Genomic DNA, 12,918 nt, shown 5'->3' with positions numbered 1-12,918 from the left:
GTCCCGGCTGGTCATCTAGATCCAGTTGGACAGAGCTGCTGTCATCACTGTGGGCCTCTTCTCTTGGTGGTGTGGACATGTGTGGACCCTCCTGTCCGGTGACGTTGGGTAGGGGTCCTGCAGGGGTATAAAAGGATGGTTATTACATCTGTGTGTGTCATGTTGTGCAATGGGTGGGTGACCGCGTACCCCAGCGCTTGCATTCCTGTGTGGGACCTTGTGTGATGATGGTTCAGGGGGGTGTATGGGTATGTGCAGTGGGCATGCTTTAGTGATGGGTGTCCATGCTTTGTTGTTGCATGCAGGGCTTGGTGTTGAGATGGGTGGTTTGTAATGTTGGGACATATGTGAGGAGTTGGAGTGCTGGGGGTGAGGGTGAGGGTGGGGGTATGTGCTGGCATGCAGGTAGGGTGGGGGATGTAATAGTTAAGATTTATCTTACCAGAGCCCATTCCTCCACCTACTCCTGCGAGGACCTCAGGATGCAGAATCGCCAAGACCTGCTCCTCCCATGTTGTTAGTTGTGGGGGAGGAGGTGGGGGTCCGCCGCCAGTCCGCTGAACCGCCAGGTGGTGTCTTGAGACCACGGAACGCACCTTCCCCCGTAGGTCGTTCCACCTCTTCCTGATGTCCTCTTGATTTCTTGGGTGCTGTCCCACTGCGTTGACCCTGTCGACTATTCTACGCCATAGCTCCATCTTCCTTGCAATGGAGGTGTGCTGCACCTGTGATCCGAATAGCTGTGGCTCTACCCGGGCGATTTCTTCCACCATGACCCTGAGCTCCTCCTCCGAGAACCTGGGGTGACTTTGCCGTGCCATGGGGTGGTATAGGTGATGTGTGTGGTGATAAGTGTGCTGATATGTAGTGGTGTGTTGTGTGAGGTGCGTGGAAGTTCTGTGGGTGATGGTGTTGTGTGCCTGTGGCTGCTGTTGTTCTTGCTGGTGCTGTCTCTCTCTGGCCTTCTTTCTGAATTTTTGGTCGTAGGGGTTTGTTGGTGATGTGGGTGTGTGTTTTATATTGTAATGGGTGTGTGGAAGTGGTGTGTGTATGTGTATCAGGTGTGTGTATAGGGAATTGTCCAATGTGGCAGTGTTTTGTAAATGTGTGTGTATTTTGAGCGCAGCGGTGTGTACCGCCAATGGAATACCGTGGTTGAAAGACCGCCGCGTGGATTCGTGTGTCGTGATAGTGTTGGCCTATTTCTGTTGCCGTGACGGTGGAGGATTTATTTTCGGCAGTTTATCACTGACCATTGGTGTGGCGGACTTGTGTGGGTGTCTAGATTTTGGCGGATTCCGTACTGTAGGTCATAATAGCTGTGGCGGAATTCCGCGGCAGTGTGTTGGCGGTCTTCTGCACTCCGGTAAGCAGCTTTTACCGCCGATGTTGTAATGACCACCTCTGTCTTTTACAAATGACTATCCCAGGCTGAGGGAGAAGCCAGTAGAATGGTACTAGCAGACAGACAGGTTTATGAAACTTGCAAAGTGTCTGTGGGAAGACGTGAACACCCTATCAGAGATAGTCATTCCAGCTGATTTGTGGATGGAGAGCAAGAGGATTATAGATTGCCCAAAAAAAGAACCAGAGAGAGATCAGACTACATGTGCGCCATCTCCTGAGGTGCTGAAATATTATTACAAAGTGACTGAATTTTTGAAAATGAAAATTTTGCCCCAAAACATTGACTGGCAATACATGTGTATTATGAGAGATTGTTGCAGGTGTTTAAACATTGCAATGGTACGGAGACAATTGAGCTGAAATACATGATTAATTTTGTCTTCAGATTTGTGGAAGGATTAAGACCTGAAATTAGCCAGATGATTAAGAGCCATTTGGATTGTTGGCAAGCAAAGCTGTGATGAGGTGTTGCAGTATGCAAAGTACTGTAGTGACAAGATTGAGTTGAAGAGAAAGATGAAAGAAAAGGTGATGGCGATGCTGATTAAAGCGGCAAAAACAGGCATGCAGGGAAGTTTTCCATAGCAGCAACAGCAGCAGCAGGGAAATGTGGTATTTCAAAATGAGATGAGACATAGAGGTCGTGGAGGAACTGGCAATGTAAACCGTGGTCCTGACTTGAGTAGTCTGGTGGTTCAGAATGATGTATAGAGAATGAAGAAATTGTTGCCTTTTTACGCTTGCACAGCGATCGGACATTGGAAGAGGGAGTGTCCGATGATGGTACAGGAAGGTGTCATTCAGCAAACAAGTGACATCAATTTGTTCCAAAACATGAGAGGACCGAGAATGAGAGGTCATAATCCAAATTTTCACAATAATGTGAATCAAATGCAAAATTTTCAACCCATGCATCAGGTACAAAGGCCACGTGTTCAGATTGCACAGTTGCATCCAATGCAACAGCAGGTTTCAATGGTACAGCAAATTCCAATACCTCAAGCCCCAATGGAACAGCAGCAGGAGATGCTTCCTCAACAGGTCACAAATCAGAAGTTTAACCAAAGTAATAACACAGTACACCAATTCCCGTTACACAGGGAGAATAGAATAAACGATGATTGGGTGAGCAAGAGTTCGGATGAGGAGGAATATGTGCTTGCAGCGTCTTTAGAAGTAGATCAGAAAGGTCCCTATGTGAAGGGTTTATCAAGACATGGAAATGTGAGGACACACCTGACCAGACCAATGGGAAAGATGTGTGAGTGAGGAAACTGAAGTCTTCTTTCGCAGAAAAGAATGTGAAACTGTATTCAACCATTCATTGATTGGAGTTGTGCTTTACTGGTTGAAGGCATGAGTGCAAGCAGCAGTGGGTGTGGTCTCAGCGCTCCTCGTTCGTCGCCGGCTTGTAAAGCGGGACTCGAGTCTTGGAGCGCTGAGAAATTTCCTGAATCTCTCACCTCGGCCCCTCGGCTCCTCGGCCCCTGACCCCTCAGCCTCGACCTCAGCCCTCTGCTCATGGATCTTCAGGCAGGGGAGAACGGTGGTTGCCATGGGGCTCTCCACGGGTGGCCCAGGAGTGCAGATTAAGAGGTGGGAGCACGAGGTGTGAGAGGCGAGAGAAGGGGGGGCAAAAAAATTTAAAAACCCAACAGGCCTGAAGAAGTGTACCCCCCTGACAACTGACCGAGCCAACACCCCAGAGCCAGATTCAGACGCAGACCGGTTGCAGCTGGTGTTCAGGCAGATCTCAGACGGAGTAACGCTGTGGGACGGTCAACAAGCATCCCTCCCCGCCTTTGAAGCCCTCAGCAGCAGCGACCAAGGCACTGTTCCAGGTACCCACAAGCATGCATGAGCTTCCACCTACGAGCTGCTGACTGTTGTGCTGCCGCGTTTGTGCAGTCTTGTTGATGTGTAGTCTGCGTTCTGTTTTTAAAATATTGACACAAGCATCTACGAGCTCCCGCTAGTTTCCATAACCAACCCAGAGCAACAAGATCTCCCACTAAGAATTAGCAAGTGCACTATTCTGCCTTACATGCACCCTTCCCCGAGGGGGGGGGCAACAATAAGTGAGGGTGAGGCACAAGGCAAACGGAAGGTAAGCAGAAGGGGCAGCAGAGTACAGGATTAGGTGTGGGGAGCTCTAAAGGACTGAAAGGATTGAATGACTGAGGTTTGTGGATTGAGTTTAGAGTTTGTAGACGGCCTCAGAAACCTGCGGAAGAAGCCCAGCTAGTGCAGCGTGCAGGAGATCCGGTGAACCACGCTCAAAGAGCCACAAACGCACCAAAGGGAAAAAGGAAACAACTAAAAATAAAACAGTGCCAAAGCTGCTAAATCAGGGTCAGATCCCCTAGTAAACCCCGTCAAACTCTACCAAAGGTCCAAAGGTCCAAAGGACCAAAAAGCATCAATGCTCTGCCAGCATTGAGCTCTAACAACTTTAGCCGCCAAGCCCCATGCAATCATGCCTAGCCTGTGCTACGCTCAGGACACCACAAGGAATCTAATGAGCCTTAAGGATTTAAAGAACCCAAAGAGTCAAAGGAGTCCAAAACAGAGTCCAACTCAGAGACTAGCTCATCCAAGGCCTAAGTCCAAATCAAAGCAACCAGGCCCATATCTATACCTGCATGCATGGAAAATCTCTCACTTATTGCCTTTCCGCCGACTCATCAAAGCAGTAGCGGTAGCAAGGTGTGCTAGAAACACCTGCCTCCCAACCTCTGAGCAGGAAAGAGCATCGTAAATCGTACATCAAGGGAAGCGAAAAGAGCCAACGCGGGCAGGATCACGCCCTCATTACAACATTAGCTCTACGCCTGGAATGATTCAGCAACCACTTGACCTCTTTTTGCCCCAACAACTTCAACAAGGGCATCAACTCAATTACAACAAAAATTTAACTGGAGAGTCAGCCGGAGATACAGTTGGAAAGACAGCCGGAGTAATAGGTAGAGACCCAAAAACCTGCCCACTATCCAATAGTGATCGACCTCAGCCAAAAAAGTTCATAACCTAAACTATGCCAACTCAGGGCAGGCGAGTAAAAGGGACCACCCAAAAATCAGTTTTGGACTTTTAAAAAAAAAGCACAAGCATGAATTTCATCACGAATAGAACACCCCTCCATAGTGGACAATTCAAACCTTAAGAAAACTCCAAAGCAAGGCACGGCGAACGGATCGATCCAGCATAGGGACGACACAATTATAGAAATATCATCAATAAACAGTACTACAGATAATGTATTAATTAAACTAATTACAAATCAAGGAGACTGGTCCAAATATGGTAATGGCAATGCCTTTTACACCCTTCATACTACCCAGACTAGCCCCACAGGTGAGACTCGTATTGAATCTGCCTTTGACAATCAGGACTGTGATTCCGCTGACGCCTACCTCTCTGCAATGCACATAGACAGTTCCTATGCAGAAGAAGCTACCCCTCACTACATCAGGGGACAACTAGAACAGCTGTTGCAGGAACACGTTCCTGAAACTATGTCAGAATCCAGACAGTTTGCTTCTGGTGCTAGAAGGCACAGTGGCCGGCACCGTTTCCAACAACAACATCACAATCTAAATCTATCTAACTCTTAGGAAGCCCAGAAGATGGTAACTTCTACTACAACTCAATCCTGCATTGATGAGGCCAATTTAATGACATCAATCAATTCAACTCTGACAGCAACAATTAACGCTCTCACCTGGCAATCAGACAAATTAGAAATGCAATCGGATTTGAAACACGGAATGGCCACTTCTATCAACAAACTAGAAATTAAGCTATCAGCTCTGGAGCAAAAAGAGCAACACACTGATACTTAACGGCGACATGTGCTTGCAAGCCTCTAGTGGCAAAACTGTCATCCCTACCAGAAGTTTTGACCATCATGATCTCCGAATGGAAATTAGCCCTGCAAAGTATAAATTACGTTAAGGAGTACATTCCAGACAACGTGCTGGCTAGACAAGCAAATCCAGCCCCACTGTCAGATCAGAATCATATAAATTCCAGCATGTACATGTTTTCTCTGCCTGAGTGGGCCAACTTGACTATAAACTCAAAGGTCTGGGAACAGAATCCCATTGAATTCACGAACAATCCAGAACATTTACTTATTCCATCCCACCAAGTTGCAGAAATACAGAAGAGTAAAGCAGCACCAAACGACCCACCAAACATCAGCGCCCCAGCCCTGCCAACACAACAATCAAAGAGTGCAAGAAAAAGTCAAAAAAAAATCCAAGAATAAAAAGAAAACAGACTCACTCCAGGTGCTGCAAAGAATCAAACACTTGGTGCTATCCCTGATGAGATAAACACCTACCCATCTTTAAGCCCAGGAAGGCAGATAGAAAGACCAATGAAACGCTGAAACACTGACAACGACCTGACAGTCAACACTCGCCGACACTTGCCCAAGCTGGTGTACACAAAAAGATGAGAACTAGTAAAGAATCCACTGAACCCCATGCTGATATAGCAACTGAATCTGTCCCAAGTTTGCCCTCATGGTACAGCAAGCATATAATTTAATAGAAAATAAACTGGGTGCTCCGGCAGAGGTCAGCGTAGGCCTTTTACAAAACATCACAGAAGTGCTCGGGCCTCCGACACCATTACCCGAGTCACCTCCACCAGATATCTGGATTAGGAAGAATCCTAGAGTGCTAAAAGACACTGAGAGAGCAATGGAACCAACGAATATGGCTTGTACTGCCAAGCTAGTCTTCACATTCCAATAAAGCTCTGAAGGCGACCATGATATTCTGAATCAATCTTTCTTTCTTTAGTTTACTTTATTCGGTACAAAAAGACCATAAAAGACATAAAATATATAAATAACATACAGATTTCACAGTCATAAAAAAATTCTAAAAGCGTTGTTAATACATTTTCCGAACACCAATGGCAGCATGTATAAAATTTAGCACAGCCTGGATTATGTCCATATTTCCCAGATCATGTAAGTGGGAGTAAGCAAGTTGGCTAGTTCTAATACTGTTAGACTGAAATAGCGGACGTAAAAATCTTTTTCTTGGAGCAGTATACAAAGTGCAAAAAAGCATAACATGTAATGTACTTTGAGATGTCTTTCCATTGCAGTGACAAGGAGGGAGGTTCTTAAACCAGGTTCCAGCAACTGGGAATGCTACCAGGTAGTGTAAGGTGTTTAGACGTAGTCTTGTGAGTAAAAACCTTTGTCGCTCATGATTAGTGATGGTCAGATACAGCTTTGGTTGAGGTTGTTGTGTCTTATAACTTGTCCATAGTCTCATTGAACTAGAGGCTGGGTCCATGTCCTGATTTTTCTGCCAGAATATATCTTTAACCTTCTTAATGTCCTGTCTTGTTAGAGTATCTGGTTTGAGGAAAAAATCTCCTAATCCTAATGACAGGAGAGAAAGATAAACATATCTAAGCCAAGGTATATCTAGAGATCGTGACAGAAGGAAACAGTCCTGTATCACCTTTCTACATAGAAGCGCTTCAGGCTTAGTCCAGATTTTTACCCACAATATAAGAGGTTGAAGTTTTATATAGCTAGATATGTATCTCAAACCTACTTCTTTATGACAGAACTTTACTGATGTAGATTGGGGGACTGATAGTAGTCTTCTTAGAAATGTATTTTCTATAGTCTGGAGCCCTGTACGTTCTGCAAGCCCCCAGACCCCAGCTCCAAATGTCGCGACAGAGAGGCATTTAGAAGTGAAGACAGTCATCATTTCCTTAACAGGTTTATGCCGAAGACTTCTTGCAAACCTAAAAACAGCTTCAATGGTTTTTTGAAATTGTATTGAGCGTATATTGACTAAAAACTTTCAGTTAAAATCAACATCAATAGGGACCCCCAGATACGTAAAATGTGGGACCTTAAGTATCTCATGCCCATTTAAAGTTAAAAAAATTGTTTTTACTAATTTAGGACGGCACTTCATAACAAATGACTTAGTTCTGTTAATTTTAAGACCAAGGTTCCTCATAAAGGTATTAAAATCTGGAGGCCATTTGCTGTCCTTGAAATTAGTACTGCATCATCTGCATATAAAAGTACAGGAATTGGAGAGTTATTGATAACTGCGGAATCCTTCCCTAATTCGCAAATACATTTTTCCAGCCCATTTATATATAAAAGAAAGAGGAAAGGAGCAAGAACACATCCCTGTCTGACCCCTTTTTGTGAGGGGAATTTCTCTGTCAGGCCTCCCTCCCGGGAGTAACGGACCCGAGCCTCTGTGCAGGCATGAAGTTTACTAAGTAATATAACTATGTCTTTGTCCACGCCCATACCCAGCATTACCTTCCACAATTTCTTCCTGCTGACTGTATCGAAGGCGCAGGAGAGATCCATAAATGCTAGGTGTATACAGCCCCTTTTGGCTTTAGTATATTTCTGGACTATAAGTGTCAAATTAAGAGTTTGTTCGACTGTGCCCACCCCTGGGCGGAAGCCAAATTGTATTTCTGAGAGGGAGTGAGTATCAGTTGCCCATTCTTCTAGCTTATTTAAAATGACTCGGCCTAAAATTTTGACTGAACTGTCCAGTAAAGAGATTGGGCGATAGCACAGGGGGTCTGCCCTATCTCCCTTCTTGAAAATCGGGACGATGATCGCTTCTTTCCAAGAGTCTACTAGAGGGCCCACCACAGCTGATCTCATGACGTTGGTTAGCAGTGGGCCCCAGAAATCCGGAAGTGCTTTATATAAGTCAGCAGTAATTCTGTCTGGACCCGGGGCTTTCTCAGATGGACTATCTTGAATTGATTGTTTAACGTCATCCACGCTTATAATATAACTAAAAGCCAAATTTAGTTGATCATTTCCTGCAGGTTTTAGACAATTTAGCATTTCTGATTGGGTATTTGTCTCTATGGTGAACTTTTTTTTAAATAGTCCACCCAGGTCTTGGCTGGGATGGCAGTGTCCATGGGCGTCTCATATTTATCGCTCAATAGTGGGGGATCAATCAAATCTCTTAAGAATGTTTAAGGTACTACCTGAGACAATCATTGTAGTGTCGGACGACATTGAAAGAATAGCATTTAAGGTGATCCCTGAGTACAGCACCCATCGAGAATCCACCATTATGACTTTAAGACCTATGGTATTGGCGGAAATGGTGCTGAAAAACAAAGGGCCTCTCACAGAATGGGGTATAAAGGTGGAGCTGATGGACCATCACAGATATCCTCACCCCTTAAAAATATCTAGTGAAACCCAGCTCCAAAAAACAAGCACCCATAGCATTTTAAAAGGAACAAGTCATATTAAGACAGATGAGCGGTTCACTAAACTCTCTGTATTCTGCACTTGTGATAATCCAACGACCTACACAATAAGGTGTCTCTGATACAGGGGGACAAAATGTGCACAAACGGGAGTACAACCACTTCCAACAGAATATACCAGCAGCATACAATAGTCGACCCTTGCACAGGGAACATCATTTGACAATTATCTCCTGGAATGTTGCAGGTCTGAAGCGTCTTTTAAACTATAATTTTGCACAACAACTATTGATCAATGCAGATATTCTGTGCCTCCAAGAAACCTGGCTAACCTTCTCACTGGCCATCCCAGGTTACTACAAAAAACAACAATTAGCAATAAAAGGAAACATCTTTGGAAGACCCTCTGGTGGCCTATCGATCTATGTAAATGTCAACCTTGACTTGAAAGTCAGTACAGTACCCAATCATAATCAATTCCTACAAATAATAAGAGTAGAAGCTCCCATATTGAACAGAATTTGGTCAAAAATTCTTATAATTAACCTTTACTTTAATACCTTTGGTCAAGCAAGAACAGAAGGCACAGCTCAACTCATGGACACCCTGGACAAAATTCTCTGTGACCATATAACCTACAACATCATAATATGTGGGGACTTTAACCTTAGATTTTGAGGAACAACCGATAGTCACGTCCACCCGATGTGCCAGGCCACCAAACAACTTCAATGTTTTTTCAACGTGTATGGCCTCAATTCAATTCAGCATTCACAAAAAGCAAGTTCTTTTGCACAATCGTTTCCCATAACCTTCCAGGGCAAGAGCACTTTAGATTATATCTTAATTACTGTGGAAGCCATAAATCAACTGGCATCTTTTGCAATTTTACAACTAAATGCCAGTGATCACCCCCCACTTATATCTTGCTTTGAAACAAATCTAAGGCGCATGGAGCAATACATGCCCATAGGTCATTCACAGGGAGACGAAGAGTCACAAATAATTAGACGAATAAAATGGGGTCCTCCGGCACGACAAGCTTACACCTCTTGGTCCAGTTTTAACGACTCTAGTGTCTTTCTCGGGCGACTCACTCCGAGCTAACTGGCCCGAAATCATCAAAAGCCTTTTAAAAATAGCGTGCTCTACTCATTTATCACAACGGCAACCCATAAAGTCCCTCTCGTACCTCTCCATAGGGGAAAGCAAATTGAAACTGGGCAGATTGAGAAGACTACAAGCCAAAGCTCGAGATCCAGTGACAAAAAAAGAACTAACACTAAAATTACAAACATACACAAAACAACACAAGCAACTGATTTGGTCATTAAAATGCAATTTTTTCAGAAAAGGTGCCCGTCTACATGCTCTTCCTGACTAGAAAACATAATCATGGTGACGTATGCCACTATATCAAAAATAAAATGGGTCAGAGCGAACTACGATTTAACTCAGTAAATGAAGTCACATGCATAAAACATGTCACAAAATTATATGCAGACGTTCTATCTCTTCTGGAACAACATAAGGACATCCTGGACACATACGAATCCGAATCGGCCATAATCTTTGATCCCTCGCCAAGTGAAATCGCTGTCATTCTGGGGAAAATGAGGTCGTCTGGGGCCCCAGGCCCGAACGGAATCCCTACAACAATCCTCAAAGGCAACCATGAGCTAAGGTCTCCAGTTCTCTCAGCCCTCTACTGATCCTGCCTTGACTCACAGGAGGTTCCAAATAGCTGGAGAGGCTCTATACTCCACCCAATTTTTAAAAAAGGAGACAGACAGGACCTAGCTATTACCGTATTATTAGTCTCTTGGATGTTGAGGCAAAAGGCTTTGCCTCAACAGTCTTAGAAGAACTACAAAAATGGGCAGAGGCTAAGGAAATAGTGCCATTAAACCAAACCGGCTTCAGAGCAAATTCCGCAACCAAGGATAACATAATTGCCCTCTCCTACTTAGCTCAAGAGGCCGTTGCCAAAAAATCACTACCACTGTTTGCCTGCTTTGTTGATTACACAGCAGCGTTCGATTCAGTAGACAGGAATTTACTATCGAGCAAGTTAAGAAACTGGGGCATCCCAAACAGGCTATTAAGTGCAATAATTGTATTATATACATCCACTTGGGTAAGGGTAAAGCTGTTGAACTCCACCATCAGCAAGTAGGTTCCCACCGATAAAGGGCTTAAACAAGGATGTGTTCTAGCTCCGCTACTATTTATTCTAAACACAGCAGATATGTCACAGGCGCTGATACAAGCAAACCTGATTCCTCCAAAAATTGGAAATGTAAAACTGACCTTGCTTCAATATGCTGACGACATTGTCTTGTTGGACCACTCCAAAGCCGGCCAACAAAAAGCTCTAACAGCCCTACACAGTTATAACATGACAAACAAAATGAAGGCGAATGCCACAAAAACTAAAGTGGTTATATTCAGCAGGTCATTGAGACATCTGCACCTACGCTGGAATATGGGGCCACTTATCATCAGCACCTCGGATATGTATAACTACTTAGGCGTTCGACTAACAGCCAAGGGAATGCCAAAAGCCCAACTCATGCATTTGAACACAAAGACCGCCTTTATAACAACAAAAATGTGTCAGCTAAACAAACTAATAGCCAGCTCTTCGGCAGGCTTAATGCTTCAAACTATCAAAGTAGACTTCCTGCCAGCTTTGAACTATGGTCATGAAGCCTTTCCAGGCAAATTCTCAATTCTGGCTGACCAACTTCAGGTCAAAATGTATACAAGTATTCAAATTGCCGCACTACAACCGAAGCCATCTGATAAAATTAGAAGGCCAACAATGGGCTCTGACGGGGCTTCCTGGAATACTATCTCAAGATAGTTATGTGACTCCCAACACCTTGTAATCAGCTCTGCATTTTATTTTTTAAACAAAAACAAATCCCTGGTCACAATATCTCGAAACAGCTCTAAACAAACTACTACTTGACCAGGCAACATTGATTAAATTAGCACAGTTACATATCAACATTAAACCCACACCGAGAAGACAGATAAAAACTCTCTCTCAAGTAACACACCTGGGAAAATTGAACAGCTCTCCAGAGCAGGCAGCGCTGGCGCAGTCGTATATAAATACCACTCAATACTTGGCTCCACAATTATACCTCAAAAGTACCATCAGGAAAGCTTGCATGTCGCAAATTGCCTTTGCAATACTTCTGGGCTTAAGGACAAAGGAGCTAAATCTGAAATGGACTTCCTTAGCCAATATAAAAGGCTGCAGGCTCTGCAACTACAAATCGGAGTCTTTTATTCATCTACTAAGTTACTGCCCATCTCTGCAGGACACACGAAGCACTTTATTAAGACCTCTCTTTCGTCGCCATGGCATAGGAACCTGTACTGAGGCTAGATCAATGGTGTTCTTTCTAAAGGAACCAGTGGACCTAGCCACATCTGGGAAGTTCACCATGCTACTTCAAGCAAAGTTGAATAATCATCTGACATGTATCTAGATTTGTTTTTTTAAATACTGTGTCATTTTATTTCATTTTTAAACCAAATACATTAACATGGGTTTTAGCTTTAATTCTCTTCTGGACTTCTGTACAGAGTCGATTTGCACTCAGGCAAAGTTCCATTAACAACTTTTAACAACTTTTACTTCCATAGAACTTTATAGGGACGATTGTCTGTTTGTGCTATACTCCATATACATATGCATCTTTTATCTCTCTCATATTTATACTGCGTTTTTTTCTCTTTTTTTGCAATGATTTTAAGCAATCAGGCAATTAAATAAAAGAACTTGAACTTGATTGTGGGTATGACTTTTCTTAACAAGAGTAAAGCCAACCGTACTTCAGCTCGAGCTACAACTACTGCATTGACAGAAATACAGAAGTTTAGGTCAGATGAGAAATATTTGCATGTAGGTAATACACAAAGGGAACATTCTTCTAATGTCTTCTATCACATGAGTATGTTTAGATAATGGATGTGAAGAATTGTTTTGTGTACACAGATTCCTTCATCAGTCGAAGAAGGAGTTACCTATCATAGTTTGCCCCTTACTTACAGAATAAGTTGTAGTCTATTACTAACAAGATTCTATAACCAAGAGTATGTTCAATATTTCTACCCCAACCACAAAGTGGTGTTTTTGTTTGTCCCCATAATTAGATACCTGAGTAGAGTAGCTAAGGACAATGACATAGTATTAGTGAGAGGTTTCTTTGAAACTACATTAGCTTTTGTCACAGCTTATGCACA

The sequence above is a fragment of the Pleurodeles waltl genome, chromosome 3_1 (genome assembly GCF_031143425.1).
Source record: "Pleurodeles waltl isolate 20211129_DDA chromosome 3_1, aPleWal1.hap1.20221129, whole genome shotgun sequence".
Lineage (NCBI taxonomy): Eukaryota > Metazoa > Chordata > Amphibia > Caudata > Salamandridae > Pleurodeles > Pleurodeles waltl.
Note: the sequence above shows the minus strand (reverse complement) of the source record.